Source organism: Vanellus vanellus (assembly GCF_965231255.1).
Source record: "Vanellus vanellus genome assembly, contig: HAP1_SCAFFOLD_39, whole genome shotgun sequence".
NCBI classification, from domain to species: domain Eukaryota; kingdom Metazoa; phylum Chordata; class Aves; order Charadriiformes; family Charadriidae; genus Vanellus; species Vanellus vanellus.
Genome location: NW_028126929.1, coordinates 1,550,894 through 1,560,629, shown reverse-complemented (window position 1 = coordinate 1,560,629; position 9,736 = coordinate 1,550,894). Strand labels below are relative to the sequence as shown.

The following is a 9,736-nucleotide window of genomic DNA, read 5'->3' as shown; positions in this document are numbered from 1 at the left end:
GCCATGGAGAAAGGCGTGGGGGTGTCCCTCATCGTGGCAGCCCTACCCCGCCACCCGGCCACCCCAAGGGACACCCAAGCCCCATCTTGGTCCTCTCCCCGTTGGGTGACGCCCTTCCACCCACCCCGGAGCTGCGCTCCTCTCCTGCGGGGGGGACGCCCAGCGCTCGCCTGGCTAGAGAGGCACCGGGGGGGGGGGGTGGGGTGGTTAGGGGGCATCTGAGCTTCCCAGTTACACGGGCGTAATTAGTGCACCATTAATAACCATTAGTAACCACTTTGGCTCTGCTAACCAACTGCGGCGAGGCCCCCACCCCGCTTTAGCACCGGCTTCCTGATGCCAACACCTCCCTGAGCCACTGGGTAAAGCGACACCTGGCAAAAAAACACCACCACCCCAAAAAAACCCCCACAGCACATCCCCCACTCCCCACCCACCCCTTCTCCCCCCATCACAGCCATGGGGCAAACTCCCACCACCACCACCCCCAATCTCAGCTCGGCCGTGACCCCCCCGAGACACTGGAAAGAGCGCAACGGAGAGCGAGCTCAGGCTCGTGTGAGCTGGAGAGATTTCTCTTTGGGTTTTGATGTTGTCGGTGGGTGGGATTTGGTTGGTTGTTTTTCACAGAACACTTTGCAGCAGAGGACAAAAACGTGGTGTCGCAGCCCCCGGGGCCGGCGCTGGCACCGCCACCTCCCCCCACGTCCCCCCTCCCCCGGCTCCTGTCCCTCCTCCTGCCTGGGGGATGTTCCCACTTTCCTTCCTTGGTTTGTTTGTTTGTTTTTTTCCTTTCTACCTTTCTTTTTTAATATGTGGGGTTTTTTTTTCTTTTGCCCTTTTTCTTCTTTCTCCCTTTTCTTTTTCGCTTCCCCCTCCTTTTTTCTCTTTTTCCCCTTTTTTTTCCGATTTTTTTTTCCTTTTCCCCCATTTTTCTCTGTTTCCCCTTTCCCCCCCATTTTTATTTTTCTCTTTTTTCACTTCTTCCCCCTTTTTTCTCTTTTTCCCCTTTTTTCTTTTTCCCTTTTTGTTTTTTGCTTTTTCCCCCTTTTTTCTGTTTCCTGTCCCCCCCGTTTTACTTTTTCTCTTGTTTTACTTTTTTCCTCTTTTTCCCCTTTGTTCTTTTTCCCTTTATTTTCTTTTCCCCCCTTTTTTCTCTGTTTCTCCCTTTCCCCCCGTTTTAATTTTTCTCTTTTTCTACTTTTTTCCCCTTTTTTTATCTTTTTCCTCTTTTTTCTTTTCCGACTTCCCCCCCCCCCCCCCTTTTTTTTTTCCTCTTTTTAAACAAGCTCTCTCCCGAAGGAGCGGCCCCTGGCTCTCCGCTGGCAGAAGGAGCCTACGGAAGAGCTCTGGCACTGACACGGGCGGGAACACCCACTCACACATCGCAACACAGCAGTTAGTTTGGCAACACCCCCACACCCTGTCACAAGTGAGACCTGCACAGACAAAAGGCTCCTGAGTGAGGGCACTGGGGCAGCCCCACCTTAGAAGCAGCAGAGGAGCAGAGCCGTCCGGAGCCATCAAGAGCACAGGAAGGGCTATTCAGGGCCTCATTGTCTGCGCCGAGTGACCGTCTGCTGAGAACCGCTCTGGCGGCTCAGAGCTCAGCCCCAGCAGCAGTCTGGAGCCAACGGGGAAAAGTACACTGGGAGGAAGACTGGCAGCCTTCCTCCACAACGCCCCGGAGAGAATGACCACAGTGCTGCCTATTCCCATCGTTTTGTCCAACTCGTTTCTTTTTTTATTAGAAAATTAATAAAAAACCCTCCAACTCTCAGGTTTCCAAGGCATACAAAATCTCTAAAAGGGAGACACAAGCGTGAGGTGCTGAGGTACCCAAACCTGCCCACGTTAGTCCAACGAAAGGGATAGTGTCGGGAGGCGAGGGAGGAGGAAGGGGGAGGCTGTGGGATGGAGAGAGCCCTCCCCGTACCCCTCGGCTGTGCATCCTCGCAGCGCCGCGGGAATGGGGGGCTGTGTGTCTGGGGGGGTCTTTGGTTTGCTCCCCTGACCTGCTGGGGGTGGAGGAGGAGGATTTGGGAGGGGGGGATGTCTGGCGGCGGGGTTACATTCATCGGGCGGTGCTGGGCGGCACGGCGGGAGCCTCCCTTGCTGTGCTGTGAGGCCGGGGCTCCCGGAGCGTGTTTCTGCCCCTGCTGCTTCACCTGCTGGAGCATTTCCCTCATCTTGCGCTGTGCAGTCCTGGGGAGGAGAGGGGAAAAGCAAGAGGTGGGGGTCAGGGCACCGCTTCTCCCCCCACCAACCACTCCCAAGCCCCCATCGAGCATCTCGCTGTTCCCAACTTGTCACTCCGGACAAGCTGTAATTAATTTCAGTTTTTTTTTTTTTTTTTTTTAACTTGTGCTTCACTCCTCGAGAGAGCCTGAATTTTTGGGGGGGTCGCCATCCCGCCGAAGTGGACAGGAGACAAGGTTATGGAAGATGCACCCAGGTGGGATGCGCATGGATTTGCCCGCACCGGGGAGTCCATTCACACCCTGGGCGCTGCTCTGCACAGCATCCAAAACACCCATTTTTAGCTCAAACAAGCCAATCTTCAATTTCAGCACTTGCACAGCCGGGGGGAGCTGACGAAACACCTTCAGTGCCTCTTGGGGGCACAGGGACCTCCCAAAAGAAGAGGGGCAGGGTGCTCGGGTGGTGCTGGGCTCAGCAAGCCCCGTGCCTTTCCTCGGTGGATGAAAGCAGCCGGGGAATATCGGGTAACGCCACGGCCAAACCGTACCTGACTGGCAAAGAAATGCCCAATGATTTTAACGATGACCTCCTCATTCTCGTCCGGCGTTTTGTCTCGTGGCACAATGACTTCTGCACTGGTTACGTTTTGCAGTTCGTTCACCTGGAGCGAACCACAAGAGAGTTTTTTTGTGGAATGTAATAAGTAACAGAAGATCATTTGCTGATCCAACCAGTCGCTCAAGGACCATCTGGACAGTAGGTTATCTCAAGCACAATAAAAGCTCAAGCACAAGCGCTTAAGCGGTTTGATGAACAAAATAGTAAAAAGTAAAAGGGGGGAATTGTGATAAGCTCAGCGCTGTTTGTTCACCAAACCTAGAAACTCGCATTGTCACATTGTTTTACAAAAAGGCAATTGCTGAACCTGCTGTTGCAAGATAGCCAGCATCCTGTTGAGCGAGCAAGGCTAAAACTGCAAAGGTCAGGTTATGCAAACAAAGTAGGATGTGAAAAAGACTTGGAGGAGGGGAGGGGGGCTCATGGAGACGAAGAGTACATGATGTGAGGAAGACATGAATCTGTCATCCCTGTGACAACCAGGAGGAAAAGGAAAGCAGAAAACGACCCCCTAGCAACAAGTCGTGTCGTGCAGATGCAGAGTACCCCTCTACCGGAAAAAGAAGAGTATAAAACCAGGGACTTTCGGGAACCGGGCGCGAGCGTCGGCGGAGTGAGACTCCCGGGCCGCCCCGCGCTGTTTTGCTTGCTGCCGCTTGCTAATAAATACTTCAGTCTTAATTGGCTCAGTCTCCTCGCATCAATTTGTGGGACTAACTTATAACATGGAAGAGCCAAAATCCTCTGCTGCTGGTGTCACCACAGCACCAGGCACCCTGTGTGTCTCCCCCTTCCTTGGGACCAACGAGAACCACCACCAGGACATGGGGGCTGAGGGTCAAGACGTCGCTGAAACCACTGTGCACCCGGGATTTGTCCCCCTGGGGTGGGCAGGGGTGACAGCTGATGCCCAACTCTGCATCCCCGGGGCAGAGAGACAGGGGGCACCTGTTGGAAGCTTTTTGGAAAACAACTTAAACATTGAAATAATGAGCTTGTGAACTTTGTGCAACAGAAGAGATAAGAGACAAGCTGGTACAGTCTGAAGGTTGACATGAAGGAGGAATTCACAGGAGGAATTCACACGCTGATACTGAAGCTGCTGCGACCCCTAAATAGATGCTGAATGTGTATTGCTACGGCTGTATTTAACCAATAATAGTTTGCGTGTATAAGGTTAAAGGCCAATGAGCACAAGACACGATGCTAACCCACGTTGTAGTAAAAGTATATAACACTTCAAGTATTGTAATAAAACGGCTTCAGCATGATCATATTGGTCTATATCTGAATCCCACTGCAATTGGCGCCCAACGTGGGGCCCCTGGCAATTTCTTACTGAAATTGACAGTTTGCGATAAAAGAAAAAGAAGAAGAAAAGAAAAAGAAAAAGAAGAAGAAGAAGAAAAAGAAAAAGAAAAAGAAGAAGAAAAAGAAAAAGAAAAAGAAAAAGAAAAAGAAGAAGAAAAAGAAAAAGAAGAAGAAAAAGAAAAAGAAAAAGAAAAAGAAAAAGAAAAAGAAAAAGAAAAAGAAAAAGAAAAAGAAAAAGAAAAAGAAAAAGAAAAAGAAAAAGAAAAAGAAAAAGAAAAAGAAAAAGAAAAAGAAAAAGAAAAAGAAAAAGAAAAAGAAAAAGAAAAAGAAAAAGAAAAAAAAAGAAACCGGCTGAGAGACGAGAAGTTTTTGTTAATCGTGGCCACAAGAGAAGGTGAGCAGCCAAACGTGTTTTGGGTCATACGTTATAACGGGAAATAATTTAAGTTATGAGGAGCAAGGTATCTTAAAGCTTTTGCAACATTTCCTCTCTACGAGAGGAATTAAGTATGACCCCGTTATTTTAAAGAAATTGCTTTTATGGGCAAAAGAAACGGGCATAGTAAAGGATGCCCAGGACATTTTCCAGACAGCAATATGGGATAGCCTTGGGCAAGAATTATGGAAAGATATCTCATCTGGGAAAAAAGATTTATTACCTCTAGCAACATTATGGAAATTGCTTAAAGATACATTAGCAAGTATGCGAGCAGAGAAAAATGTGACTTTACAAGCGTGTGTGGCTTTTTCAGATACCGGGCCAGACCAGGACAGGGGGAGAGATGCACAAAAAGTAGTGCGCCGTGAGGTCCGCATGTTTGATACCCCCCCTCCCCCCACTCCTTCCACCCTCGCTGGGTGTCTCCACCGTGCGGGGTGAGTGACCCCCCCGCGCCTGTGCCTGCGCCGCCGCCACTGCCTCAGGCTCCTCTTGTACAAGGAAAAGAGCCGCCTATGCAGCTGCCCAGTCCTCTGCCAGAACCATCGGCACCTCCGTTGGAGGGTTTTCCTGACGATACTCCGGCGGTAAATCCCCCACCGCCCTCCTCTGTAGACTTGTGGGAATAAAACTGGCGTCTCCTCTATAGACTTGTGGGAAGAAAAGTGGCATACTCCGGTTTCAAAGGAGGACGTAGATAGACAATTAACTGATCTGAAGCGATGCTTAGAACGACTGTCGATGCCGCAACGAAAGAACGTTAAATGTTGATGACTTACCTCTTCCACCACAGGGAAAACCGTCGGCAGATGATACAGCTGCCCGGCGTTGGAAAGGCGTTATAAAAGAAGCAATGCTAGATGGGGTTATTCTGCCTCTTGATTTGCCTCATGCTTTTCCAGTAGTAGCTAATGCTCACGGGGAAAGGGCATGGCAGTCTTTCGACTGGAAAACTTTAAAGGAAATAAAAAGTGCTATTGCACAATATGGGTTGACATCTAATTATACACAGCAAATGCTTAGTGCAATGTTTTCTAGTACGGTTTTGGTGCCTAATGGTTACTATCGTTTGGCTAATATTCTGCTTACTCCATCCCAAGCGTTACATTTTAAAAGAGCCTTTGAAACTTTGGCGGATCGTGCCGTGGATAACAACGCAAACCGTGGGGTAAACGATCCGTTATCTGGAGTTACCTCTGATATGTTGGTGGGTCGGGGTCGGTTTAGCTCAGAAAATGCACGAATGCACATGGCTGTTGAAGTTTTGCAGCAATCTCAGGAGCTTGCTTTGGCAGCTTTTAAAGCAGTTCCTGAAGCTGGAAAACCTATTCCATCTTATGTTTCAGTTAAGCAAGAACCGAATGAATTGTATATGCAATTTATTGATAGGCTTACTGCAGCTATTGAAAGGAATATGGATTTGGCTCCTGGAGCAAAGGAGTCAGTGTTGATGTCACTTGCAGTAGAAAATGCTAGCTCAATTTGTAAGCGTATTTTGCAGGCTTTACCGAAATCGGCAGGATTGCAAGACATGATGGATGCGTGTGCAAAAGTAGGAACCGCTGAAGAGAAGGCTGGGTATCTTGCCAATGCATTTGCCGCTGCTGTTAAGCCGCTGCTTAATCATGGGAGAGGAGCCAAAGGATCCTCCTCTTATGTACGCTGTTATAATTGTGGTAAGATGGGGCACCTGCAGCGACAATGTCGGCAAGGTAACCTTGCAGCCAGGACTACCTAGGCCGGTCATGATACAAAAGAAAAAAAAAAAAATTTTTTTTTTTCAACTATATGTCTCTTGGGCTCTGCAGACACTCCGGGAACGATTTAGTACCTTTGTGATTTATCATTATATTGATGACATTTTAATTGCAGAAAAAGAGTTAAATCCTAACATTGTTGTGCCTATTTTTCAGCAGGAGTAAGCAAAGGCTGGATTGGTTATCGCTCCAGAAAAGGTGCAGCAGCAATCACCATGGAAATATTTAGGTTGGATCATATCTGGAACTACAGTTACTCCACAAAAAGTAACTCTAAATGAGAAAATAGAAATACTATCTGATATCCAAAAATTGATCGGTGATATCCAATGGGTACGTGCAATATGTGGTATCACTAATGATGACCTTGCACCACTTATGCCTTTGCTAAAGGGGTCTCCCGATGTGAGAGAACCTCGACAGTTGTCTCAAATGCAGAAGAAGGCATGACAAAATATTGTCAATAAAATCTCTATGTCCAAAGCCAGCCTGTGGAATCCCGAGCTACCAGTTCAAGCCTTTATTTTTAATGGTGGTATTCAGCCGTTTGCTATCTTGGCACAATGGGATGAAAAACAGGTTCATCCTTTATGTATCATGGAATGGATATTTTTGCCATATCGATTATCAAAACCCATTGTGACTAAAGTGGAAGCTGTTGCCCAAGTGATCATTCGTATAAGAAAACGATGTCGACAAATAGCTGGGTTTGACCCTGCTATTATCTATGTCCCTATTATAGCGGAATACATTAATTGGGTATTGCAAAACGATTTTGTGTTAGCCCTAGCCTTGAATGCTTTCATTGGAGATCTTACCATTAATTACCCAGCTCACCGATTAATCAAGTTTTTGCTCCGTTACGGTTTTGAAATTATTCCAAAGTTCTCTAGGAGACCGGTTAACGGACTGACCATCTTTACAGATGCTAGTAAGAACAGTCATCAGGCCGGGTATGTGTGGCATCACAGTGGGCAATGGCATTCACAACGCTTAATGGGTGACGTTACTGATTCCCTTCAAACGTTGGAGTTATATGCCGTTCTTGAAGTATTTAGAAATTGGTCAGCAGAACCTGTCAATGTTGTTTGTGACTCTCTGTATGTTGTTGGTATAGTGCAACGATTAGAACACGCTATCTTGAAAGAAGTGAATAATTGCTGACTTAGTCAACTTTTAACTGAGCTATGGCAACTGCTAAATTGCTGTAAGCATGACTGTTTTATTGTCCACATTCGTAGCCATTCTGGCCTTCCTGGTAGCTTAGTGGAAGGTAACGAACGCGCCGATCAGTTAGTGGCCGCTGCATGGAATGGTCCGCCTCCTAATGCATTCCAGCAGGCTCGAAACTCACATATGTTTTTCCATCAGGCTCCAAAAATGTTAATTCCACAGTTTGACATCCCATTATCGGACGCTAAAGGAATTGTTCAGGCTTGCCCTGACTGTCAAGGACAAATGTTGGGGGTGGGCTTAGGAGTCAACCCCCGAGGCCTACGGCCATTACAGCTTTGGCAAATGGATGTTACCCATGTACCAAGTTTTGGTCGTTTTAAATATGTACATGTTACAGTAGACACCTTTTCTCACGCTATTTGGGCTACCCCTTTGTCTGGGAAAACAGCTCGACATGTAAAACTACATTTACACAGATGTTTTGCCGTGCTAGGAGTTCCTCTTGAAACTAAAACAGACAACGGTCCTGCTTATACTTCGCAGGCCCTGCAACGATTTATGAACCTCTGGGGAGTTAAACATGTTACAGGTATTCCTCATTCCCCCACAGGACAGGCGATTGTAGAACGTGTGCATCAAGTAATCAAACAGTTACTGTTAAAACAAAAAGGGGGAGAGGAGGAGAATTTGTCTCCTGTAGCACTAATACAGAAGGTAATATATGTGATGAATTTTTTATGGTTAGTGGGAACCAACACTGAGCCCCCCGCAGTGATTCACAGTCAAGCTTTGGGCTCGGGACATAAAGAACAGAACCAAGGTATTTTGGTCCAATATAGGGACCCTGAAACTGGAGTATGGAAAGGTCCTGCTGAACTGCGATATATTGGCCGAGGGTATGTTCGTATCGTTACAGAAAGAGGCCCTCGCTGGATTCCAGCCAGATGGATCAGGCCCTGGAAGGATCTGGCTGAAGACCCGGTCGTCCAGGAGCAAGACAAGGAATAGCTAGCCAACTGTGGAACATGGCCTTTTGGACATTAATCTTGTGGTTTGGCCTTCTTTATAAAGAAGTAGAAAGTATCTTTGGCATTTCACCGAGACAGAATATATGGGTAACTTGGGCCAATCAAACAGGCCAAGAGGCCTTTTGCCTGTTAATGGCTACGCCTTCTGTTCCTTTTCAAACACGTTTGATCAGTTTTTCACATATACGCTTAAAAGATTTTGAAGGATATGTTAGCAGTAGTAGCTTATTAAATGAGAGTTTAGTGGGTACTGCTCACGCTAATCATACTTGTTATAGCCTTTATTATAACTCTGATATCATTAGCGCATTATTGACAGATGTAGATAGTGTTAGGCATGCTGTATTGCAAAATCACGCTGCTATTGATTTTGTGCTTTTAGTGCAGGGTCACGGCTGTGAGGAATTTGACGGTATGTGTTGCATGAATCTTTCTGACCACTCAACTTTGATTCATAAGCAATTAAGCCAGCTGAGAGCTAATATGCACAAGTTAACCGTTGATCACTCGTGGCTTGATGAATCGTTTGAAGGATGGGGGTTAACAGGATGGTTGAAAGGAATCTTAAAACAAGGACTATTAGTTATCCTTATAGTGTTGATAATTTTGATATTTGTGCCATGTATAATATCTTGTCTAAAGCGATCAATACAGAAATCTTTAGAAGGAGTTTGGGCCGCTGAACTAAAACAAAAAGGGGGAATTGTGGGAAGCTTTTTGGAAAACAACGGAAACGTTGAAATAATGAGCTTGTGAACTTTGTGCAACAGAAGAGATAAGAGACAAGCTGGTACAGTCTGAAGGTCGGCATGAAGGAGGAATTCACAGGAGGAATTCACACGCTGATACTGAAACTGCTGCGACCCCTAAATAGATGCTGAATGTGTATTGCTACAGCTGTATTTAACCAATAATAGTTTGTGTGTATAAGGTTAAAGGCCAATGAGCACAAGACACGATGCTAACCCACGTTGTAGTAAAAGTATATAACACTTCAAGTATTGTAATAAAACGGCTTCAGCACGATCATATTGGTCTGCGTCTGAATCCCACCGCACAACATCACATTCAGTTCCATCTGAAAAATTGCACGCCACAGGTCACAGTATCACAGTATCACAGTGTGCTAGGGATTGGAAGGGACCTCAAAAGATCATCTAGTCCAATCGCCCTGTCGGAGCAGGAACACCTAGATGAGGTTGCAC

General features: G+C 46.6%; 1 long non-coding RNA gene across 1 annotated transcript; it reads left to right on the top strand.

Moving 5' to 3' along the window:
* Positions 1-6,239: 6,239 nt before the first annotated feature.
* Positions 6,240-8,501, top strand: LOC309685605. The gene is made up of 3 exons (XR_014270476.1): positions 6,240-6,660; positions 7,997-8,092; positions 8,420-8,501. It is a non-coding gene; the product is annotated as an uncharacterized lncRNA (long non-coding RNA).
* Positions 8,502-9,736: the final 1,235 nt, after the last annotated feature.